Raw genomic sequence first — 27,810 nt, 5'->3', positions numbered from 1 at the left:
CCGGCTTCCAGCTTGGGAAGTCAATAAATTGCAATCGTAATCGTACGTATTAACAATAGTTCAATCCGCATGGCAATATCTAAAATCTATTTAGGTAAGTACATATGCATCATACCACAGGCTAACAAAGAGTTCGCAATATTTTGCCATACTTATGAGAAAAAGAGGTCGACTCAGCATTTGTTATAAGCAAAAGGGCAAAACATAGCGGCGCTGCTACTGGTTTTCAGTGGACCCCAATGTCATCACTCACGGGCAATGAAAACGTTCCACTGAGAAAAACACCAATTTACTTCAAAGCGGAACAGGCTAGCTTAATGACGCCTTCTGCAAAATTGGAATACATATAATAGAGCACTAGGATATTCCCAACTAAAAACGATAATATTTGGTTCAAATTTTGAATAAAATGTATGAAAAAATTTGGGTGGTTTGGTGTCGGCATTTTGTGAGTGGAACTTTTTCATTGCCTGTGAGTGTATATTTTCAACTAACTATATCCATAGTATGGCTGTGCTTACAGAGCTGTATCTAGCTTGTAATATCCAAGTCTCCTTAACAGCTGAAACTTTCATGGTTCCTTCCAGGAAATATGTTCGCAAACTCCTCTGTAAACCGCCTTTCATGATAAACACATACATCAAAGGCAGTTAACAAACTTAATGCAATCTATATTGAACGTTTAATTAAATATGCTTCTGGGAACTAAGTTCCAAACAATTAAGATCGCGATCGGTGTAATTTAAGTTCCGAACATTGGTAAACAATTTAATTTCAAATTAGCCCAGTCAGGAAAATTCCTAAGTTATTTTGTATTTTGTATTTGTATTTGTATTCTATTCTATTCAGAGAGGGGGCGAAGCTCCTGTAAGTGGCTCTCTCGAGGGGAACCTTTGTACATATCCCCTTGATTTCAGCTCAGCCAGCTAGACTTACAGCTAGCTCCCGAGTAAACTGGCAGCAAGCCTGGGTGTTGCAATAGCTGAGGTAGGCGCTCTTTTGGTCCAAGAATAGATAATCTCGTCTCTGAAGGTAACATTCTAGGTTTGTAAGCTGAATTTTCCTTTTTTGTTGTTCTATCATTTACTAATTGATTTTTCAATGGTCATATACACGTTATCTGAAGTATAAACTGCTGTCACTGTCTAATAAAAACATTCAGACGCGACAGTATTACAATTTTATTATTCCACAGATATATTATTTTATCTGACTATTGAAAAATCAGCCCTTAGGTACTTAAACGTTTGGCATGGTAAGCAGCATTGCATCTCTGCCTACCACTTTGATTGGTTTCAGGCCAAAGCTTGTATTGTTACTTGTGGATTTCAAGAAACACATACTTACATCATTTAGGATTCAGGCATAGTTACATCTCTAAGCAGAATATAATGTAAGTACATTGTACTGTACATTATATCTCAGTTAGAAAGGACGACTGTTTTCCCTAAAAATCCCCTTTTTAAGGCCATTACGTCTGAGAGCCTCGCGCCATATTTTACATCTTTATTCTGAGGATGGTTATTGCATCTCTATTCTTGAGCGGACGTGCATAATATTTTTCGTGAAATCGAGGTAAAGTAATATGAGGAAGCAGGCAAATTTCCACGTAGAGAAAAGGTAACGTCTTCTCTCCGTCCAAACAATGGTTGTCTGGAATAGATCACTCTTAGCGATAAGAACGCTATCTGAACATTTCGTTAAATTAAGTTTAATCTGTAATGTTTTTCGGTGTGCAAATAAAGATTAAATTATTATTATTATCTTTCTTCTATGCTTACATGGTGTACAATTTTTGAATTTTGAATTGTAATATAAATTGTAAAAGGGTTCCGCTAGGATATAAACGGCTGAACCGATATCGATGAAAAGTAATAAGTATCTCATCTTGCAGGATGCATGTACCCAGCAGTGGACACTACAACCTACAGGCAGTATCAGTATGTGAAGGTGAGTATTTCTGTCCGGTACCTAAATGTAAAATTAATAAATATTCTCGGAAGCATCCATAAATGCACAAGACCATTTAGTGGGACATATTTCCACCTCCATACAGGATGACACGATCGTTTCGCAGCCCGGCGCACAGTGGGCCCGCTGCCAACATTCTCTGGGCATAAAACCCGGCGCGAAAATACGGAAAAATATGTCAAAAATTACGAAGATAAACGTGAAACGGCGAGCGACGGCAGCGGCGTGAGTTTAAACAAAAAATACTTAAAAAATCACCTTTGCTTCTGAACGAACACGGTATTAGATTGGTGATGTTTGGCGGGTACAGGAGTGAACTCTATGCAATGTTCGGTGATGTGCAGCAGCATTCCTGGTAGGTACAGTAGATCGTCAAAACGCCAAATTCTCCAAAAGGAAGGACAACCGGGGAAGTCCCTGGTTCCCGACAGCCCTGATCACGGCAACGGTGTATACTTTAAAGGATAATAAATCTTTCTTCACATTATGCAAAATAAGTAGCGATGAACGTCAATATTTATTTTCTCCAACTTTTCGCTCAGCGCCGCTCCCTAAGAAATGAAATAAAATCATTATTTATGAGTTCATTCACTTACCAACATCTGGCAAATATTCCTTCGAACTTTCTTTTTGTAAAACAGAAATGACCGGCTAAATAATGAAGGAATTCTTATATTATTTCAGCTTCTGGGAGTTTCAATATAAAGCATTTTCACCCCAAATGAGTCAGGCTGGTTTATTTTGATTGGGTAAAATGATTAATATCTCAAAATGACATCTCTTTGGGTTTAATAGGAGTACCGGTGGGCAAAATGCCAGCTCTGATAGATATTATAAATGATATCAAATATTTAAACGAGTTTACTGTATAAGTAAACTGTGCGTAGGATTTATATTTTCGCATTTTGAAGGACGATATTTTTAATAAAATATACGCTACAAAAAAAATACATCAAATAGCGCAGCGAATAAGCTTACGGTTAACACATTGCTATGAATTACTACAGGTACCGATATACTTAGTAAAAATAACCTAAATAATACAATAGCCGTATATAATACATAAAACCTTCTCATCCAGAAACGTTCCTACTTTTGCAACATTAAGCAAAGTGCTTATAACAAAAGGGGTTTTCCTAGTCGTTACGCGCCCACTGTGCAACTCCATAGTAAATAAGCGGGTGATTTGCCCACAACTTGATGCCATTTGGAGGTTGTAATGTATTTTAGAGGGTATTTTGTCTATGGTCTAACTAACTTGGGGAAGAAATTAGATGTTGTAATGGCATCACTAATTCGTGGAGATTGAAGTATACAGGATGTGCAAAGGTCCATACTTGCAAACATCGTTTTAAAATTTCGTGAAAACATACTTTATACCCAGTGATGTGACTAAAAAAAATTGAGAAGTTAGGTGATAATCGCGATTTTTCATAAGTGGTAGAAAATAAGTCGTTCAGAATGACATATCAGTGTCAACGGAGTCACAATCTATCGGATTACCTACCCTTTTTACAACATTCTGTATAGTCTAGTCTAAGTAAAATCTACCTAGACCAAAAGGTCTTATCGGATTTATGTATATCATCATCATCATCACGACCCATCACGTCCCCACTGCTGGGGCACCGGGTCTCCATTCAAAGAAGGAAGGGTTTAGGCCTAGTCTACCACGCTGGCCAAATGCGGGTTGATGGACCCCAACACAAGCAAGCTTGTGCTGAGAGAGTTGTCGGGTAAGTGGGCAACCCGACTGTCAGATGTTTTCAAGCTGCCCGAAGGCCTCTTGACTAAAAAGCTTAACGACTGCTGCCGAAGCTGCAACCGGGACCCACGGCTTAACGTGCCGTCCGAAGCACGGAAGCGTCCAGAAAAGCACCACTTGAAATTGGTCACCCATCCAATGGCTCAGCAATCAGTTACGATCACTGAGGCCCGCTCGACTACGGACGCTTCATTTATATTTATGTATATAAAAGCGACAAATCTAAATTTGAAATACCCACAATCTTATTTAAATTAACCACTCGTTTGGAGAAGAGGTTTGTCGAAGTCCAACCGACACAGTAATAAAATTATGCTCAAGCAATAAAAGTAACCTAAAAGCCTGACACTTCAGGATTTACCAGCCATAAAAAAATATTCGGCAAGAAGAGAAATAACATTCACGATTCAACGCGACAGGATTACGTTTTTTTTATACAGAATGAACACAGAAAAGACGGCAGTTTATAACCAAACCAACGTTAAAAACAACAATTAAAAACCCCCGATATTCAACGCTAAAAGTTGCAAACTTTTGAACAGCTGAACCGATTTTCATGAAACATGGCTAAGAAAACTACCTATGACCTTACAAATACGAATACACTACCACAGACCATTACACACTCATAGTTGTAATGGTCTGTGGTAGTGTATTCGTATTTGTAAGGTCACAAGTTGAAAATAAGGGGGTTACTAGGGCTAAATAAAACTTCAGTTTAAAAGCTTTTTTCCAAAAACTTTGAGGATATTTAGGTAGATCACCTGATCGTAATGCTTACGAGTATTCCAATTTTTAGATCCTACCCACTAAAATATATTACCTTTTCTCTATAAATTTAATTCATTTCTGCTAAAAATAAAACGGCACGACACGTATATAAGACGTGACTGCAAAGTTGTCTAAACAATGAAATTGATCAGTGAAGTCTCTACGATGTTTTACTTTATCGGTAGAGTAGGCGAAAAGTTTTTTCATTCCATCAGAAGTGAGGAAATCCACAGGGAGAGTGACAGTTATTTTACCTTTTAATAGTGACAGTGGCTTATATTTAGCGATTCAGAAGGTACGAATTTAAATGCACTATTAAATAAAACTTAAAAAGTATTTGCTTGAAATTCGACTTTTGAATTGCTGAAACCTAAACACATATCCAGCTAGAAAGTAGAAAGTAGTACCTACCTACATCAAGGAGGTCGTCAATCATTCATTGTTATTCTATGGCTGCAATAAATGGTACTTCTTCCCAAAAGCACGAGGACGTTATTATTCTGAGCTTCTTCCCAAAAAAAGTATTTGAATCGGTATGCAACCTATATTTGCAACCAAACCGTATAACATGGCCAGTACCATCCTTACAACTTCCTTTTGGAAACAACTTGTAAGTTGCCAAGTTTCCCTGTTTATCTAGTTGTTTTTCGTTCATTTGTTTTTTTCTTCTTATCAACAAGTATCTTTTGTGGGAGTTTTCGCGGTTTCCTGTCAGGGTTTTAGTAAGGAAGATTAATTTATGGTACAGCCAGCCACAGAGATATTTGGCCGCCACGTAATTTAATTTAGTTTTTTTTTGCTGAAAAACTAACTAGGTAAATAATAATTTCTAAAGTTTTACAGGAATAACAGACAAGCTAATTGAGAACGAAATTTTAAATACGTAAGACCTACACTTATTATTTAAAATATACTTACATACATATAATTTACAATGACACACTTTTTAGGGAATCGGTGAATTAGCAATAGAGTAAAATACATAAATGTTTGGTGTATGGCTACCTTACTATAAGTTCCTATAATATTTTGGGCGAATTAACGACACGTATATTTTACTAGCCTCCATTGAAACTTAATCAATTCAAAAGAGCTCCGTCTTGCTTCGTTGGCATCCCGCCAGGGCGCCGTGATGGATTCCTTCTTCTGAGTTCCACCTTCATAGATTCCAATCAAAATGTTACACATGATGAGATTGTCTATGATTTATAACTCTTTTTAATTTAGCAAATGTAAAACGCGCGCTTTTCTCATATGTTTAGAATCTATCAAAATCACAGCGAATCGATTACTTATTACTCTACATTCTTAATGCAGTGACGGTCGAACACTTTTCTTACTAGGAACACAGCCTTAGATGCATGGAAAGCCGCAAACCACAGTTTTATGACTAGACTATAAAGCTGCGAGACATATAGGTTACCTATAGATAGAGGTAGGACAACAGAGTCTGATGCAGTCATTAACCGCAATTACTTCTTGATTAACTCCACACACTCCACAGCTTTAATGTGTAGTGGACACAGGTATAAATATTTTCTGTTAATCAAAAACATTACTTATCTGATAATTCAAAAATTAATAGTTTTGTTTGTTAATGTAAACATTTTGCCAAAAGTAGTAGAAATAAATTTGATATAAATGGCCCCACAGTCATCCCCTTTCGGCTTACTACTGCTATACCACTTTACAACACCCTGTATATAAGTACTTAAATGTATATACAGGAGGATAACTGTTGTCCTGTAGAAAATTGTCAATAAAACGTAATTGGCCGCAGCTGTGGCCGCAATAAATACTCTGCGCCGAGGAAATATCGTTTTAAACGACTCCCTATTTAATCATCTGTAGCTTCAGATTGCTTAGTATTAATTATTTACTGAGCTGAGATATTTACTAGGCAGAAAGAAAGAAACAAACACTCACACAGTGTACTAATGTACTCCCTTGCGGGGTAGGCAGAGGTGCATTGCTGCACCCACTTTTCGCCAGTGTTATGTTAGTCCCAATGTAATAGGGGGCGGGCCTATTGCCATTTTACGGGCACATCCAAGACCCGAGAACAAATATCTGTGTTTAAACAAATATCTGCCCCAGCCGGGAATCGAACCCGGGACCTTCGGCTCATTGTCAGGGTCACTTACTAAATGTACTAGGCAGCTATATCATTTAATCATACTTTTGTACTTAATTAAATTTTAATGCAAATATACCTACTTATGTAATTAAATAAACTGATTTAAATGTACTCATTCAAAAACAGCGATACGGCTCGCAATCGCAACCTATCACGTTATTACAAAATAATGTACAGTGAAAAGCGGGTGACTACCCCTTCGGGGATTACAGTCGTGAGCATATGTATGTAAATGTTTACTAATCCCGATAACGTATAGAATTATAATTAACGTTTAGAATTCTTAGATACCAATAATTTAACGCACACACACACCCTACAGAAAGTTGATAAGAAAGCAAGAAGATACATCGGCCCGATTATCTGTCCTACAAAAGTCGGCCGTGTGTGGACACCCTTAAACGTGTATAAATGTTTATTTATTTAAGAATAAGTAGTACCTACGCATCGTTCTACAAGCTACAAGTACCTATCCATTACAGAACACATTCCCACCTGTATGTTGAAATAGAACCTCCTTTTCATATAGAAAACCACAAATAAGTACCTGTAACAAAATATAAAGTTACATGTTAAACATTACTCATTGCATTGTAGACCATATTATAAGAAACAGTTAAGGCATATTATTGATAGATAGGCAAATGTGTACCTTTAGTTGTAGATCAAATAACGCATAAATAAAGTAGTTATTGGAATGTGACATACATATTTTGGTGGTTATTCAAATTGATCGTTATGAAATATTTAGTACTGCTGATGCAAAAGGAAACATATACTATCGTAAAATTTCAGCTATTTATTATTGTGGCTTCGAATACAAGTTTGACGACCGAATGGCGTAGTGGCTAGTGACCTGACTACTGAGCCGATGGTCCCGGGTTCGATTCCCGGCTGGGGCAGATATTTGTTTAAAGACAGATATTTGTACTCGGGTCTTGGGTGTTGATATTTATATTTAGTATCTATCTATCTATGTATTTGTGTAGATATATCAGCTGTCCGACACCCATAACACAGGTCCTGCCTAGCTTGGGGTCGGATGGCCGTGTGTGAGATGTCCCCACATATTTATTTATTTATAGGAACCAATAACAGCAAACCACAAACCGAAATACTCATCATGAATTAATTTGAGTGCGTTCCACATCATAGGTATATCATAAATAATAAGAGACAGAATATAAATTAATACTGTGCAATGAGTTGGGGTTGAGATACGCCTCATATAATTCAATTCACATAATTTAAACTATTGTTATAATTTGTATTGTAACTGGAGAACATAACTTCAAAACTTTATGCCATCTTCCCAGAACTTACATCAAAAACCGTTTTGTCAAATGAAACTCAAAATTTTTAAACTTGTGCTGCAACAAAGTTGCGTCATTAGTGTATGTTACTTGCAACTTGTAACATGTGCTACAGTAGCGACAGACCCAAGTAAATGTATCTAAGTTTAGACAAATATAACCTCTATTGCTATAGGTAGTAAGCTACAGGGGTAAGATGAACTTGTGGCTGAAAGTACAGCCTGCAGGGAAGTTATGAAACTAGTAGTTCCTTCCATGAAAATGACGTGGAATTCTTTGGATTTATGATAAAAACCTTCAATATTGTTTATACAGTATGTGGTATTGGTATTAGCTGTGCTATGGCTATCTGAAACTTATTTTATTATAACCAACACTTTTTTTTCATCACCTACTTTGTGAGTTTGAGATAAATAAATATTTATGCATAAATAAATTTCTTACACATTTTTTGAAAATATATTTTTAGTCATGAAGATTTGGGTGGCAATTATTATTAAACAAAAGTTAAATTTTAAGGGCCTTAAAACTTAGACAGAATTTAACATAGGTTTAGCGCTGTCAAACGCCTACGAAAACTGTCAAATTTCGTTTTAAACACTTGTTAAACCGTGTTTAAAGTTTTTTGTGGTAGTACAGTTAGTTTCCAACTTCCATACTCTGTGTCAGGGGTACTCAGAAGCATACCTTAATCAAACAACTGGAACGCACAGACACAAGTGAACACAGATAAACTAATTTCCTCAGAGAACCAGAACGCTGCACTGCCAAAGGGTTACAGTTACAGCTAAAGGGGGGTCACTCTACAGGGTGTTGCAAAAAGAAATGTGTGCAGAATGTTATATCTATACCAGAACTGAAGGGCTAGTACGGGGCGCATATAAGACATGACGAGTGTTTTGCATCGCGCTCACTCACATCGCGCAGCCTCAAGAGCGAGCGCGACGGAGAACTCTGGTGACGTCTTAATAGCGACCTTGCTACAGGGCCAGTTATAACATACTGCAAACGTAGGTTTCAGCTTAATATTATAATTTTTTTGCAACATCCTGTATAATAACAATAACAAAGTTTCGGAGCTCTGCTGCGCGAGCCACGACGCTACCTCGTGGTATTAAACGTGCCGTTTGCACGACAGCTCTCGTTAGTTTTTCGTCAGTATAGAGTAACCCCCTGTTACAGTTACATAACATGATACACCCGTGTAGATAGCACATGGCGGAAACTTGTCGAGTTCACTTGTTTTGTGGCTTTTGCTAGTCAACACGCGTATCCATGCTTCCTTCCGTTGAAACAGATACTTTATCACGAAGCTCAAGTTATGATTCTAGCGAATTATTTGTGTCAGAAATCTGGCTGTTACATAGATAGAGACATAAAAACATATACCTACCTACATACAGACGAATTGAGAACCTCCTTCTTTTTTCAAATTCGGTTATAAATGTGACAGAATTTTGATACCATCGTGTGGTTCCATAGGCGGTTCACAGGAATTTGTATGTGATCGATTTTGAATTGAGCGAAATCCAGGTGAACACAGGTGATCCAGCCTCATCGAATAACGTATTGACAAGGTGTCAAAAGTATTCGGGATAGGGCATCAGCTCATGTTTGTCCAGAATAATTATACAATTTTATGCCGAGTTGCAGAAGATCGGAACAAAATCTATGTCTGTTTCTTTCTGTCCATAAACCTACTGTCAAAGCAAGCTAGTACTACCTTCAATACCGACATTAGCTTAAAGTTCCCTTGTGCCACTCAATGTTAGTATTTCCTATACATTCCACCCTGTATAACAGGCGTTAGCGAAGAGCCATAGCTACATGCAGCCTGTCCACAACATAGAGTAAACTTGTCATGTTGTCTCAGCCGAGCTGTGTGAATGTGTGTCGACGATACGGTCCGAGCCAGGGGCCACTCTATACTGACGAAAAACTAATGAACGAGAGCCGTCGTGCAATAATCCTAATCCTAACTAATATTATTAATGCGAAAGTAACTGTGTCTGTCTGTCTGTTACTCTTTCACGCCAAAACTACTGAACGGATTTGAATGAGATTTGGTATACATACGGTCTAGACCCTGGGAAAGAACATCTCTCTCTCTCTCTCTCTCTCTCAGCCTTCCGTAGTCCACTGTTGGACATAGGCCTCTCCTAACGATCGCCACCCCAAACGGTCACCCGCCATCTGCATCCAGCGGCTTCCCGCTACCTTCCGCAGATCATCAGACCAACGGGTTGCGGGGCGACCGACACGCCGTTTGCCGACACGGGGTCTCCACTCCAGAACCTTTCTACTCCAGCGGTCGTCGGCTCTGCGGGCTACGTGGCCAGCCCATTGCCACTTCAGCGTGCTAATCCTTTTGGCTATGTCGGTAACTTTAGTTCTCCTGCGGATTTCTTCATTACGAATCCTATCTCGCAGGGACACGCCTAACATAGCCCTTTCCATAGCACGCTGAGCAACTCTGAGCTTGTGGATAAGCCCTTTGGTGAAGCACCACGTCTCGGCTCCGTAAGTCATCACTGGCAACACGCACTGATTGAAAACTTTTGTTTTCAGACACTGAGGTATGTTTTCAGTGAAGATGTGTCGTAATTTCCCGAACGCTGCCCATCCGAGTTGGATTCTACGAGCTACCTCTTTATCGAAGTTGGATTTTCCTAATCGGATCACTTGTCCTAGGTAGGGATACTGATCAACAACTTCGATGGTGACACCTCCTACAGTTACGGGCGATGATGAAACATGTTCGTTCGACATGACCTTTGTCTTGTCCATGTTCATTTTCAGCCCAACTTGTTTAGAGGCATCATTGAGGTCTGTGAGCATTTCGCCTAACTCCTCCAGCGTTTCCGCCATAATAACTATGTCATCAGCAAATCGTAGATGAGAGATATATTCGCCATTGACGTTAATGCCCAGTCTTTTCCACTCTACAAGCTTAAAAACATCTTCCAGTGCACAGGTGAACAGTTTCGGAGAAATAACATCTCCCTGTCTCACGCCCCTTTGCAACTGGATCGGTTTTGTGCTATGTTCGTGTAATCGAACTGACATTGTGGCAGCATTGTACATACATCTCAACACCTCGATATAGCGATAGTCTATATGGCACCGCTGAAGGGATTGAAGCATCGCCCAGAGCTCAATAGAATCAAAGGCTTTCTCATAGTCCACAAACGCTAGACATAAAGGTAGATTATACTCCTCGGTCTTCTGTATAACCTGCCGAAGCGTGTGTATGTGATCTATGGTACTATAGCCTTTTCGGAACCCGGCTTGTTCGGGTGGCTGGAAGTCGTCGAGTCTTTGCTCGAGACGATTCGTAATAACTCTCGAAAACAGCTTGTACACATGGCTCAGAAGTGCAATGGGTCTATAATTCTTCAATAGGGCTTTGTTGCCTTTCTTGAAGAACAAAGTCACTACACTTCTGCTCCATGCCTCCGGGCTTGTGCCTTCGAGTATGACGGAATTAAACAGCCTCCGAAGTGCTATTAAAATCGGTCTACCGCCGGCTTTCAGAAGTTCTGTCGTTATTCCATCATCTCCCGGAGCTTTGTTGTTTTTTAGCTGTTTGAGAGCTATACTAATCTCGTCTAGACTGACGTCCGGAATATCTTCGGTATAGTGTCGGGTGAGTGGCGCTCGGCTGTCGTGAGCACCGCTGGTAATAGGGTTTTGTGTTGTGGTGTATAACTGTCCGTAGAATCTCTCAATTTCTCCCAGAATTTCGGGCACTGATGAAACGGTGTTGCCAGTGTCGGTCTTCAGTTGGGTCAACAGAGTCTGCCGAACAGATCGATCTCTAGCAAAGACTTTGGAGCCCTTGTTTTGCTCTATTGCGTCTTGAATGCGCTTGCAATTGTAGCGTCTCATATCGCAACGTCTTGCTTTGGCGATCTGTCTGTTTAGACGTCTGTATTCGACCATATCAACTGAAGACTGCAACCTCATTTCTCTCCGTTCTCTTATGAGACTCAGAGTCCCATCTGAGAGTTTTTGAGGTCCTCGGTTGGTTCGGGACGAAAAATATTTCGATCCTACCTCTCGGACAGTTTCCACAAACCTATTATTTAAATCGTCAACTGTAACGCAATTCTCTAAACATATCAGGCGGTCGCAAAGCTCAGACTGAAAGCTTTCGGGATCCTGGATTTGAGCAGGAGTAGGACGGAGCGTGGACTTCATTAGACGGGAGCGTTCTATTTTGCAGTTTATATTCAAAGTGCCTCTTACGAGTCGGTGATCGCTGCCGGTCTTAACCCTACTGATCACTGAGACATCATTGAATATGTGCTTCTTATCCGTCAATATGAAGTCGATCTCGTTTTTAGTCTTCCCATCGGGGCTAATCCACGTCCACTTCCTTTGTGGCTTCTTCTTGTAGAAGGAGTTCATCATATAGAGGCCCTCCTTCTCCAAGAAGTCAGCCAGCATTTGCCCACGATGGTTCCTGACTCCAAATCCATGTGACCCCACTTTCGTCTCGCCGCCTTCTTGTTTTCCGAGTTTCGCGTTAAAGTCTCCCATCACCACCGTGAAATGAGTAGTGAACTTACGTAGGGCAGACGATACGTCTTCATACGCAAGTTCGACCTCATCATCGGTGTGCTTAGATGTGGGTGCGTAAACCTGTATGACCTTCATTGAGTATCGTTTAGATATTCTCAGGATGAGGTACGCAACCCGTGTCGACACACTTCCGATTTCAACGATGTTGTTGACGAGGGACTTGTTGACGATGAACCCGACACCCCCTTGGGACAGTTGGTCGCCCTCCCGGTGGTACAGCAAGTTTCCGGACTGGAGAATTTCCGTATCCTCTCCCTCTCGTCGGACTTCGGATAACCCTATAATGTCCCATTTTAACTTGCTGATTTCCTCTTCCAGCTCCTCTATCTTCACGTCTTCCCTCAGTGTCCGTGCGTTATATGTTGCCAGGTGCAAGGGTCGGTTGGGCTGGTAGCCGACTCTCTGCCGGAGATTCTTCGCACCCCCTGCCCCGCCGTTACCGTGACCGCTACCGGAGTCCGGGATAGCGGGGCTGCCGGGGACTGGGGGCCGGGGCTTTGTTTTTTCCATCATTAGGAGGTGTATTTGCCATAATCACCGCGCTTGGCAGGCGTGTTGGTGATTCTCCTTTTTTACGGCGGGAGATCGCCGCCTCTGCTAGGAGAGGAGGTCGGGTCGATTTACCGCCGCCCGACATTCGGCGTTGTCACTCGTTAGCACCACCCAGGGGGCACGTGTAGGGTAACTAGGGTTTGTACCTACGGACGTGAGCGACAAGCCCCCCATGGGAAAGAACATGGGCTACTTTTTATCCCGGAATTACCACGGGAATACTTTTTAAGGCGAAGTGAAGCGCACGGGAATAGCTATTATAGAATAAAAGATAGAGCCGTGGTTAAGGCTGCGACCCGAAGCTTTGGAGAAACAAAACTGCAAGTCTATCCACGACTATATTGCGTGACAATTCTCGTTCGTTCCTTCGTCGGTTGATAGAGTGACCCCAGAGACACAGTACAAGTTTGATGCGCAACTTGTGCTAATGTTTCGTGTTCACCGCAGTTGCTTTCATTAAGTTCGTTTGTAGAGGGCGTTGCCATCAGATCTGGCCGGACAAAGACTGGCTATAAGTGCTGTAGTAAGTGTTATTAGAGTGATAGATAAGTCATGTTTGTAACACTTAATTTAATGATTGATGATAGTGATGGAAAACATCGTGAGGAAACCTGCACATCTAGATTTATAGATGTGTATCCTAAGTGCATTGTACTTATCCCAAAACGGCGATATGGTTCGCAACCTATCACGTGAGTACAAATGTGCTGCGAAAAGTGGGTGGCTCGCTTGTGAGCCACCTCTGACTACCCATTCGGGGATTACAGTCGTGAGTGCATATGAATATGAATGAAATTTATATAAGTACACTACCTAATACCTACCAAGAAATAAATTGAGATTTTTGATCGAACTACATGAACTTTTACGACTTTTAGTTATACCAATTTCGACAACAAATAAAGATTTATAAAATTATGTTCTTCCCTTTCATTTAGGAAATGGTACGGCCTAGTTACTGAACAATTTCCGTCTGTCAGGCTTTTCATATTGTTTCTGGAAGCGCGGATGTGTCGCCCATTAGGCGCACAGTGGGACGAAAAGCCACACGCTTCGGACGAAAGTTTCGCTAATGTATTCGATCTGAGGTGCGATCACAGGATTCGATACTATTTTCGAAACTAAACTAAGGGTTACTTTTACCAAACGCTAAACGAATATAAAATAGCATTTAAATCGATATTGAAATACATTTTGTACTTACTGATAGACGTATGACAGGCTACTAAATACGTTTAGCGTTTGGTGAAATTCCACTTAACATGGAAAAAACAAATGTCACTTTTGGAACTAACAAAGGACACTGGGCGTTTTGGGACCTATTTCCAATAAAGATGAGTCATACATCGTTGGATAGCTCTTTTCAAGTGAACAAAAAAATATTATGATGACGAATCCGTATAAGTTGTCCATTTTGAAATATATTCGTCGGAAGGAAGTATTTTTCTATGGCATTGCACTCTCTCTCCTGATGACAAGTAGGGCGTAATACACGTATTTTAAAATGGGAGAAATTACTTTCAACTGGTTTTATTTACTGAGATTATAAACAAATATAATATTATAATGAATGATGATCATTTTGTTATAAAAATTAAAAATAAATGTGAAAAAATAACAAAAACATTAAAATTACAGAAATAAAATATAAAAACTTTCAAGGTACGATTATTCTAATTGGACAGTAAATCAGGACTAGCGCTTCCGTTATTCATATTCTGCAAAAAAATACCTTTTTAACGACGTATCACTCATTTCTATCGGTGATGGTCCCAGCTTCCATATATTTGTGCCCAATGTCCTTCGCCTTACATTTTGACAGTGACAGTTGACGATACGCAACGTAAACGGAGGTTTCGAATCTTATGCTCGCTGCACAATTGAACCACTGTTACAGTTCATCTACAAAGTCATGAAAACGGAATGGACTTCTACTAATATTCGAGTCAGTGTTAAATGAACGTTTAACTTTTCCTTTACCTTTATTTAACGGTAATTCATTTTTAAAACTAATATTTAAATTAATGAGTATAACTAATAATCACTAAAAGACTTTGCAAAATCGCACTCTTTATTATTTTCATGACTAGAGATGGACTGTACGGTCAGCTGCTTAAGTAGCTATACACTTTTGTACCTTGTCAAACTGACTATAGTGTCACAATCTTATCTGTTCCGGTGGCGACTTCGCTGTCATCGAATCCAGTGATGCCATCGATTAAATTTTGCCTATTTCTGGTTTAAACGACAATGCATTTCTGCTATTACCTATTGTTATAATTAGGTACATTCATAAGTATAGATAAATCAAAATATAAGGTTGATAGTAAATGAAAGAGGACATAATATATCAAACGACATTTGTTGTATGGAAAATTTGTCCACGGCGAACAGAAATAAAATTAGTTCTGATTATGTTCTGATATAGGAGATTAAATCTAGATTACAATGGTACCTATAGGTAATATATGTGGTTCGTGGGAATAACGAGATACGACTTAAAAAAAACTATTAATTATTATTTTTGAACACTTTATTTAACATTTTTAAAGTAAATAGAAACAAGAGCATACAATTAAAAGAAATTCAGACAGTGTGCAAAGGTTAATTCATCATCATCATCATCACGACCCATCACGTCTGGGGCACGGGTCTCCTTCCAAAGGCTAATTGCCAAAAAGCAATTTCTTTCAGCCAATTCTTGATAGGTTGGGAAAACAATGACATGTCATAAATCATCATTATTTCGTCTAAAATCGCTGCAGGTGCGAGAAATTCTTCTTGGTATACTGCATAAGATTTAAAGTATCATGTCATGTCCTCACACCTGTAATCAAAGAAAAATAAAGATTATATACTTTTCATCACGAGTATCACGACTATTCACGACCCGTCCCGTCCCCACTGCTGGGGCACGGGCCTCTCCGCTCTCGGGAAAATATTTAATAAAATTACATGGAGTATATGGGTAAAATTATTCGTCATATTTGGCAACACTAACCTGTAGCTGCTGCAACTCGTTCTTCCAATTTTTCAAACGGAATTAAAGGCGCCTGAATATGTTATTCTTCCTGCATAAAAGCCAATATATATAGTACTACTTTTCTTGCATCACATTACAGCGCTTTTGGCATTATTTCACCCAGAAAATCACAAAACAAATTAAATAACGTAGCGTCAGCCTCTTCGCAGAAATTGACAACTCAAATAACGCACAGAGTATGAAATGACGTTTGACAATGACGTCTCGTTAGTTGCACATTTTGACCACCGGAACAGATAAGATTGTGGCACTATACATAACAAACCGTCATTTGAATAGGCAGTTTGTGAGTTTGACAAAGTACAAAAGTGTTCTACTACTTATGGAGCTGACTGTACAATATAATATAATAATAATAATATGTGGGGACATCTCACACACGGCCATCCGACCCCAAGCTAGGCAGAGCCTGTGTTATGGGTATCGGACAGCTGATATATCTACACAAATACATATATAGATACATATTAAATATAAATATCAACACCCAAGACCTGAGTACAAATATTTGTCTTTTTTTAAACAAATATCTGTCCCAGCCGGGAATCAAACCCGGGACCTTCGGCACAGCAGTCAGGGCCACTAACCACTACGCCATTCGACCGTCAATGTTTATGTTAAAATCAATTTCAGCACGTTTTAAAGATAAAATCACTACGCGTTATTAATTTAAATTAATTACAAAACTTTGCTGAAATTCTTTTCCAATTTTTTTTTTGGTAGCACATAATTGAAGTTCATTTCGTTCTAGGAAAAAAAAACATTTTAATTACTCACTTTAATATTTTTTTATTAATGTTTTTTCATTATAATAACTAATATATTAAGTATTAAGACTACTTAACTATGTAATTATGTCATTCCTGTTTTTGTTTATGTACAAATACAGAATATTCTATCTATCATGCATGTTCTATAGTGCCGCAAACTTATCTGTTCCGGTGACAGCTCACGTAAATGTGCAATATTTCTTCATTCTATAAGATTTTAAGTTTGCCAGTAGTGGTAATTCGCTCTTGTGGTTTCAATAAACCCATCTAATCTATATCAATATATAATTCATTAGTAAATAATGTGATATGGATCAATTTAGTTCGCTCTCACCGGAACAGATAAGTTTGTGGCACTGTACAATAGTGTTAGCGATTTGATACTTACTCATAGATAAATGATAAATGGCCCACAAATTGTGTCTCTTTCTGTTGCAGAGTTGTGAATTAGAGCAGTGACAATTTATGATCTTCGAAATCGAAACTATCGGAAAAAATGCCAATATTCGTCGAGATATATGCCCTATTTGATCCTTACCCTGAGTACACCTACCGAACTAGTGTGGTGAGTACAGTACTCGGCCGAGTACTTGTTCAATTGGCCGAAGATAAGAGGGGGATATTATCACGCCACTCCACTCGGTAGGTCTAATCAGGGTATTAAAAGCAAAATGATTGAATTTTGAAGGGTTTGGTACCTATCGATGGGCTAATTTCACAGCGCTTATTCTAAAATAAACATGCGCTGAGAAATAATTATGTTTTAGACAGTCAGTACAAGGTGTGACCGCATACAGTCAATGCGGTTAGAACCGCCAGATTCATTATCCAATTCGTTATTTAATTCTATAAAAATCATCGTAGACCCATCGATAAACATTTGGGAGATTATATGACATACACATAGTCATACGTTACAAACACTAAATTCCCAAGACCCTAGAAACCTGCCTTGGTCGGGAATCTAACCCAGGACCATTTGCGTAGCAGTCAGGGTCACTGACCACTAAACCATCCGGGTACCTATCAGTGTTGTGAGAGAAATGTGTTAGCAAAAAACTGCAGAATCTCGGAAAATAGACGTCTGGCTTTCGCCTTCCTTAGTAGGGTAATAGCATTATAAGTGGCAGGAAGTGAAAATGCCGGATAAGCACCGAGCATTCACCCTAATAGGATCAGATCAAATGGAATAAGCATTCGATCTCATTTACCTTACCGTTTTTCTTCATCCTGGGGGGAATGCGTAGGTACTCTGACTACAGAACTTACTTCACATTTTAATCTTGACTTTTCTAATCAGATATTATCATAACATCATCATCATCATCATCATCATCATCAGCCTTCTATCGCCCACTGTTGGGTATAGGCCTCCTTATTTGTACGCCAATTCTTCCGGTCCTGTGCCGCTCTGATCCACTGCTTCCTATCATAACATACTGATCAAAAATTACCAGCGAAATTATGGGAATACTTTTAAGCAGAGAAAAGAAGATATACCAAAACGTTGCGAAGGTCACTTTTAGATAATTCTATTTCTGGACTGACAAAGACGCGAACGTTTTCCTTCGGCAGAACATTTATTTATTACATTCAGAAAGTCGCTTTCCAAAATATCTTTGAGGCTGTAAGTCTGAGATACGATAACATTTCACCGTAGAAGATAAACATAATACTTAAGGTTTACACTCGACCAATGAGGAGACGAGACAAGCGGAGAGATGTTTTTATATAATATAATAATAATAATAATAATCTTGTAATATTCGAGACACACAGCTTCGGTGGCCTTAGTCAGTCTCGACTATCAAGCCTAAGGATTAAAACTACCCTAGCCCACATCTAACAGAATATTGAAGCAGATTTTTATAGTTAACTACTTATCCAAAAAACTTTTCAGTAAGTTCTAAAACCACTTAGTTAATAATCAGTATTAATATAATAAAGAAACGGGGCAGCTTTAGTAACAAGACTCTACAGTAAAGATCCATTTTAATTAAGAGGCTTAGCGAAGATCGAAATAATAACCTATAGGTTAATTCTTATTTTATTCCTCTTGAATCTTTCGATAAAATAATTTTATTAAGAGTAAAAAATTTCCATTAAATAACAAGTAAACTGAAATCTACTGAAAAGATTTAAAAATACCCTTATCAATGACCTCTATCTTTGAAAGGATATGTAGTTTGTGACATAGGTTGACTGACCAGTAAATATAGGTTAGTGCCAATTTCTCCATTGTCGGTTATCTAACCGACAGGGATTGATTTATAAATTAAACGTCATCTCCATATAAAATTCATGACAGATGTGTCAAAAGTTAACCACTACTCCCTGGTTATGGTCTAACCGACAATGGAGAAATAGGCACTTACTATCAAAACTTAGACATATGCTACGCTGTCATTTGACTGTCAAACGCATTATAAATGTGTCATTTTTTTATTAAAATACACATTAGTTAAACGAGGTTTTATTTTTTATAACAGCAACTAATGTGTCGCTATTAGGTATCCTAATCCTAACTAATATTATAAATGCGAAAGTAACTGTGTCTGTCTGTCTGTCTGTCTGTCTGTTACTCTTTCACGCCAAAACTACTGAACGGATTTGAATGAAATTTGGTATACATACGGTCTAGACTCTGGGAAAGAACATAGGCTACTTTTTATCCCGGAATTCCCGCGGGAAAGCTTTTTAAGGCGAAGCGAAGCGCGCGGGAACAGCTAGTAAAAAATAAAACCAAGAAATGAAACCAAGGCAGGAAAAACAATGTAACTATTCTAGTACCTACAAGTATCGTAGAATAGATGAAAAGGGTGGGATAAACAAACTTGTATTACTTACGAAAGTAGTTGGTTGGCTATGAAAAAGTCTTTAGAAGGCCCTTTTACTTAGCTTTTGTGTTCCGGATATTAATGTGTCCAGCCGTACCGTTTGTATATTTTCCTTATATATTTTTTTCTATTTTTATTATTTTTCTCTATATGAAAGCGAAAGCTAGTTTACCTTCATGAGGAAAATGATATTAATTAAGTCCTGGCTACAGCTTCATAAGCACATATATACATAAGTACTTTTGTATAATATACACTTTTGTACCTTATCAAACTAGCAAACCGTCAATGTTTGAATCAATGAATAGGCGCTTTGTAAGTTTGACAAGGTACAACGTGCTTTAGGAGAGCTATACTATGTATGCTATAAGTAAGTATGCTACAACAATAAGTACAACCAAATGACTCTTCAGTGAAATATACAGTGAATATAGGTATTGTTGTCTTTTGGGGATTAAATAACGTAATATGAACGCATTTTACGTTATAATATGTAATAATGTAACGCTTTTCCCAACACCCTCGAGACCCATTCATTATAACATATAACTTATCTTGTACTTATCTTTGAAAATATGATTATGGGTCGTTACATAACAGCTACTCAAAACAATAGAATCACGGAGTGGTATGGTTCAAGAATATACCCCACAATCTAATCTTGTCTGTACCCTAAAAGGAAACAAAAGAAAGCTGTTTATTCAAGATAAGTATGTAGGTACACTATTCTATTCTACAGGCTGTTGCAAAAAGGTGTTTGATTTTTTTCGCGAATTTCCAAAACTCGTAGAAAAAAAGTTGTTCAAAATGACCCCCTGAGTCGGTGGTAGCTCAGTCGGGTAAGCGCCCGCTTCTCAAGCCAGAGATGCGGGTTCGAATCCCGGCGCTGACATGTACCAATGAGTTCTTTTAACTTAAGTACAATGTAAACCATCGCTCTTACGGTGAAGGAAAACATCGTGAGGAAACCTGCATATCTAGATCTAGCACATCTAGACATGTGAACCCACCAACCCGCAGTGGACCAGCGTGGTGGGGAAATGGTCCAAGCTTAGGAAGGCAGTTTAGACCTTTGGGACATGCACAAAGGTTCCACTCGAGAGGAGCCAGGTGCAGGTACTTACACCCCCAGAGAAGAGAATAGAATAGAATAGACCCCCTGAGTCACCCCCTTTCGGCTTAGTATACCCTTTTTGCAACACCCTGTATAATTTACTATGATGTTATAAGAATAAGTAATCAAAAGTAAAGTTAAGTCAATTCAAAATAATCGTCAAATTTAGAGGATTGGACTGTATCAGTACAATGCTATTTCCAATTACTTTGATAGTCGTTTCGTTTACATTTTATATTCAGATTGATTTACAAACCTATTTCATAATATTGTAATCTATTGATCATAGAAAAGTTTTCACACATAACATAAGTATTATGATTATATTTGTTACTTATAAACTGTAGAATAATGACATAGTAAGCTACATTCGGATTCTCAAATCTTAATTAGGTAAATACTAAGGTACTTAAAATCTCAAACATTGAAATAAACCTTCAACAACAAAAAAAGGTTTTCCGTCAACTTACGAGCCAATAAACCTGAACCCAGTTAAAAATTACCTAATAAAAGCGACACTAAAAAGAAAATGAATGCACTTAAACTGACGAGTCCTGAAAGATTGCCGTAGGGCCGTCCTGAAGAATTGGGCCATAAATCTTGAAAAGACGATGTAGGTATATCGTTGCAAAAAAATTAAGCACATTATTTTGCCATTTTTATAAATTTCATGTCTACAAGTCACATTTAGGCTTAGCACAGGAGTTAGGAATATAGTGAGAAATATAATAGGTAGGCTTTTTAACTATTAATTAGTAGGTACCTAAAACTAAAATATCTATAAAACCTACAGTATTTTTTTTTTTCATTTTAACCTTAATAAATTATTTTATTTACGACATTTTTATGTTTTAATTGACTTAAGTATAGCTTTTTATTGTATTGAAAGAGTTTATAAAACTTTAGTTTGCCACCAAACAAAGGTTGGTTGGAAGAAATTGCTTCTTGGCAATAAACCCGCCTCTGTATATACTACTTTAAGTCCATTTTTGTAACTGTTGATTTTATTATATAAGTACAATATAGTGTTTACAAATAAATAAATATGACAGAATATACTGTAATATAAATTATAAGGTTAGGTATGATTCGATTTAACCAGTCAGGATGTCATTCTACAATACCATCTTTGCAATAACTATGTAACATCCCACTACATTACTGACTACTCTTTACTACAGACATAATAGTTACATTTGTATTCCAGTGACGAAAGGGTGAGACTGTTCGCTTTCGGAAAACGCCCCATGTCCTGAGCTTTCAGAGATCTTTCAGCCCATTAGTGGGACTGGCGAGCCGTGGCCATAGTGGCCACTGTAGCATATAATAATATTAATATGTGGGGACATCTCACACACGGCCATCCGACCCCAAGCTAGGCAAAGCCTGTATTATGGGTATCGGACAACTGATATATCTACACAAATACATAGATAGATACATATGAAATATAAATATCAACACCCAAGACCCGAGTACAAATATCTGTCTTTAAACAAATATCTGCCCCAGCCGGGAATCGAACCCGGGACCTTCGGCGCAGTAGTCAGGGCCACTAACCACTACGCCATTCGACCGTCATATCAAAAACGAAAGTTGACACGCAGTCGGTACGTTTAGGGTGAGGCCAGACGAGCGTAATTTTGTGAGTTGTGCGCGGCAGAAAAGTGTGCGCGGGGACGAGGGGAGCGAGTAACTTCCCCTTGTGTGGACTCACCCTTAATGCAACAAGATAGAGTCATAGTTAGCATAGCAATTATTAAATTCGTTTTTCCTAAGCTTCGGAGCGCTATGCTTTACGCGACTTTAAATCGTTGTATTAAGTGTGCCGATTCCTACCAGCTGACTCTACAAAGGTTCGTTATCGATGTAAATAAACGTCACTATATCGCGATTCACCATAAATAAGGCACTGTGATTAGTGGAACGCGCATTAAACAGTTTATCAACGTCGATAACGAACCCGTGTAGCGACCGCACGTTATCAACGGGATGACATAATTATAAATATACCCGCTTTGGTTGGAAACAAACTTACTTTCATTTATGCGTGTTAATGTTAATCAGCGATTGCTGTGGTATAATCTCACAAAACACAAAAGACCATATAATAAAACCACAAAGCCACTCTATTTTCGTAAAAAAACACATGTATAGCCATTTCCCATCCTGTATTTATACTAAGCTAAGAAGGGCCTACCGATTACTCCAGGAAAGTTACTCTAGCTTGATAAAAAACGAACGATCCAGAGCTTTACTACGTCTAGTATGGGTTTTTAGAAACTACGAAAACCAAAAAGTTACGTTTTCTTTTGTCACCTGCATACATTATATGTCCAAATATTCCATTATATGTCATGATAGTGTTTTGCTAGGCGCCACTTTGTATCCGAAAATACGTAAACTCTTATGGTTTTGGACAAAGTATAAGTACCTACCTACATATAATACAACCTGGCCCTGTAGCACAGGGCGCTGTTAAGACGTGATAAGAGTTCTCCGTCGCGCTCGCTCTTGAGGCAGCGCGATGCAAAACTCTTGTCACGTCTTAAATGCGCCCTGTACTAGCCCTTCTGTACGGTGTACGACTGTACGGTCATGCAATTGGTATCGTTACAATTGAAACGAAACAAACAATCAATTACATTTAACAATAGGTAAGTAATCTAGCAGTAAGCTAGAGCAAGAGTTACCCCAACAGAAATGGACGGCTTAACCCAAAAAAGGGATACCTTTTTACGCCATCTGCACTCTTACCCTTAATTTACGCAGACCGCGTAATTCAGTCTTGTGTTTTGTTTATTTACCTAATTCTGCAGAATCGACTGGTCAGATTAATATTCATAAAGAGTTTGGTCTCGGAAAGTTTGTTCTGCCTTGCTTTGTATAATCTGACCATGTTTTATGAGGTTTACTTAAAAACCGCTTCTCTCGAGGTTATATAAAATTTAATCTTTCAACCACTTTTTAGTAACCGTGAACCTTCTATAAGCATAAATACAATAATTCAACATTCTTTTACTTTAGGTACCCTGTACTATATAATACCTATCTTCAAACAATAAACTTGGACGTTTTTGAAAGGATACCTAATATAATTTAGATAGATAATCCCCGTGTCACATGTGCCACCGCGGCTAGCTGTCAAAATGATTAATAGACGGTAATGCCCCCAGCCAAGGGGTAATGTAATCTATTGTAGGGGTTAGAGGAAAATATCCCACTCTTGCTAGGCTTTGGCATAATATTCTAAATTTACTATACTTAGACGATTCTTACGTAGGTACCAAAATTGTTAAAAACATTGATAAAGTTGTTAAAAACAATCAACGCTCATAATCTCCATAAAACAGATCTGACCCCTTAGCATGAATTTTCATCGTGAACGTGACGTGAAATTATTCGATGAATTTTGTAGGGAAATTTTAGTTCTGCTGCCGACCGCCAGGGGCGCTGTTCATATTTTCATACAAAATTACTCGATGAATTCTACTTCACGTTCACGATGCAAATTCATGCTAAGGGGTCTGTTCTAAACCGAACCAGGGCTCTTCGGCAGCAGATAGGAGCCAGAGTCACTAACCGCCACACCATTCAAGTAATTACCCATTTTAAGAACTTTACAATCTACATATTCATTCATTAAGTTTTTTTTTCTTAAAGGAAGCGAACTTATTTACTCTTTATTTACATTTACTTTTGTCAAGGCATTTTTTTTTCCCTTTTTATAAAAGGACTTAGAAACTTTGAAAGCCCTGGCAAATAGCGTCATATTAATTCTCTAATTAAACATTGTTTATTCAACTGGAGAACATTAAATGCTACTCAAGTAAGCCCGGATTACTTTTGCTGTGTTAAATGTTGACGATGTTATTTTATTTATTTTGTCTGTTTATTTCGCCAGTATATCGGGGTGCACGAAAGGAGCCCCTCCGAGTGACATTTCAACTGAACTTTATCCCCCTTATTATAAAACGAATACTAAAGATAGTTCTGGTTTAAACCCCTGCCTTAGACTCTTGTTAGAATGTTCAGAAGGGCTAGTACGGGGCGCATTTAAGACGTGACATGAGTTTTGCATCGCGCTCACTCATATCGCGCAGCCTCAAGAGCGAGCACGACGGAGAACTTTTGTCGCGTCCTAATAGCGTCCCGTGCTACATGGCCTGGACGATAACCTATATCTTTAGACTACGTTTTATAATAATGGTTATATAGGTACAATACAGGGCTCATCTGGGCAGTCAGTGCTGTCTGAGCCCTAGGCATGAATTTTCATCGTGAACGTGAAGTAAAATTACTCGATGTACTTTGTATGAAAATTTTAGTTTTGCTACCGACCGCCAGGGGCGCTGTTCATATTTTCATACAAAATTACTGTCTGGCCAAGACAAATCTTAAACGAGTTCTCCATCAAGGAAATAAGTGGTCACTTCTCTAACGAGAAGGTTCTAGTGTGTGTTTGCTAAGAAGTTAATTTTCGACTGACTTCATAGGTAATAGTTCAGTCAAATCTACTTTTACTCCGCAAACTACTTACTAGTTTGTCACCATATTATTATCTTGTCTATGCTTCTATTAAAATTTACCTGAAAGAAATAAGAATAGAAAGTTAATATAAATTGGAATAGTAAAGCTATCGATGGAAGCTTAAATTGAATAAACTAAATAAATAACTAAGAATAGACGAGACATTTTCATCTCAATATAATTATTTCAGACTGGAAAAACCAAACTGAATTCTATTTCTGTGAATCCACCCACCACGTCTATTCAATTTAACCTTTAGACATCTTCAGGGTTGATTTAACAAAAAACAGAATGTTATCATATGAATCAAAGTCAATGACTTTAAACTTAATCATTTTGCAATTCTATACTTAGATAGACAAATAGACTACTCTTAATTTGTTACACCAAGAATTTTCTATCAATTTTGCATGACAACTTACTTAATAAGGGTACAAAAGGCGGTCCTATCGCTCATAGCGATCTCTTCCAGACAACCTATACCTATTTATTACATTGGTTAGTTAATATCAGAATATTTATCGATGAGGCGACGATATTTTTTACACAATCATCTAACAGTTTATAGCAAGGCCCATAACTGGTATCACGGGAGAGCAGGCATCTATTATGGCGTATGTTATTTATCGGAAAATGGCTGTTCACACGTAAAATTAGCTATTGTGGACCTGCAGGAAAACAATTTTGTTCCCAGATGAGTTTGCGAATAAATATTCTTGATAGGTTTTTAAATTAGATCTCTGCCTTTGAACTGACCTTTTTGTTTTAATGTTTCGAAAAGGCTGTGTTTAGATTATTTAATTTTTAGCTCCAGACCAAAAAGAGGTGTGTTATAAGTTTTACGTGTTTGTTTATCTACGTATCCCTGTGTATGTGTACTAATCTATAAGTGGTAGCGTAGCACCTATAAACGGCTGAATCAATTTGGGTCATAGTTAATGTTACCCCGAGTGTTCTTAGCCATATTTTTTCTACATCGGCTTAGCCATTCAAAAGCTATGCGACGTTATTTATTTTATACCTACCACTAGTTCATTTTTCTATTGCGTACTGCTGTGTTTGCGACTACACGTATGTCATGCAAACCTATGCAATATACGAGATACGAGTACAACTTATAATATTCCATCACAAAAACCGGCTGACGTTTCTGAATGACAATACAGACAGAAGTGTGTTCGCGTTTTTTGCCAACTCGGGTCACGTTCGGCGTAAAAAGTGGCGTCTGTTTGTTGTGATGTCGTCAGAAATTATGTTGAACGCACTTCGACCGAGACGTATTGTGTTATCTGCCTTCTTGTTCAACTCGTTTTGTCAGACAACTGACAAGTTACCTTACAAAGCCGTTGTGCTTAAAATTGGGTTAGATGCGGGTGCCGCTGTACTCACAGATTGTGCCACAAGATTGCAATACAGTCAGCTAAACAAGTATCTCAAACACTTTTATAAGTTCGGATCTGACGGGAAATACTGGCAAGCTACTTTGCTTAGTTAATTTCCTGTAACAATAAAAAGCGAAGGCGATAGCAGGAAGAACAGAAAATAAGCCTTCTGAAAACCCAATCACCTTTTGTGGCAAAGAAATGCATTTCACTGCATCAGTCCAGTTTGCCTGACGGACCGGCAAATAAGCAATCTTGCTGCTCCTGCGGCGAGGCCGTTTGTTCCAATGGAAATTCGCTTCCTTTGAGAAGAGAAAGAAAATAACAAATGAAGGTTGTTTTCTCCATAGCTCGGACACGGTTTTGTCGGTGCCTGTTTTCGATTTTGATGTACAATTTTTTTTTAAACTAAGCTTAATATGAGTGCGCCGAAGTTGCGGAGCATTGCGATCGTTGGACAAAATATGTATAAGAAGGGTTTTGCCAAGCAATGGGACACACATTAGGCTATTTAAACAAAAAGCTTTATAAATATTTGTAGTTTGTTTGATAACCGAGTAAAATATAGTTACTTTACATACTGACTACAAATAAAAGATGATCCTGTAAACATTCCTGTAAAAAACTGTACCACTTTAAAAAAACGCAAATAAATAAAATAGTGAGTAAACGTTTTTACTTTTACAAACTTTGTACCAACTGTATTCGTTTATATTTTTGAGGGATGCTGAAAACGCTAACTTCATTAGAATACTGAAAACATACCTAAACAAAAAAGTATGTAAACGCATATTTTTATCTAAACAGGGAGCTGAGGCCATAAATTTCCACTGCAGTGTTGGGCGTTCCCACATTTTTCAGAAAAAAGTGGGTTAGGAGTTTAAATTATATATAAATTTAAAAGTTTTTACTCGTTATGTATGAATGTCTGTTTAATTTTCATGAAAACTAACAATCAGCAGTTGTTTGCTACTTTATCTAGCCAACTTTTACCTTTGCTGAAATTGTCCTAACTGAGAATAGTGGCAGGATTTTGGAAAT

General features: G+C 38.2%; 1 protein-coding gene across 1 annotated transcript in view; it reads right to left on the bottom strand.

The window, feature by feature from the left end:
* The window catches only part of LOC105395324 (rho-related GTP-binding protein RhoN), a 94,250-nt gene that overhangs the window by 50,707 nt on the left and 15,733 nt on the right, over positions 1-27,810 (bottom strand). The gene's annotated exons all lie outside the window — the stretch shown is intronic.

Source organism: Plutella xylostella, chromosome 3 (genome assembly GCF_932276165.1).
Source record: "Plutella xylostella chromosome 3, ilPluXylo3.1, whole genome shotgun sequence".
NCBI classification, from domain to species: Eukaryota; Metazoa; Arthropoda; class Insecta; order Lepidoptera; family Plutellidae; genus Plutella; species Plutella xylostella.
This window is presented reverse-complemented; position numbering and strand designations above follow the sequence as displayed.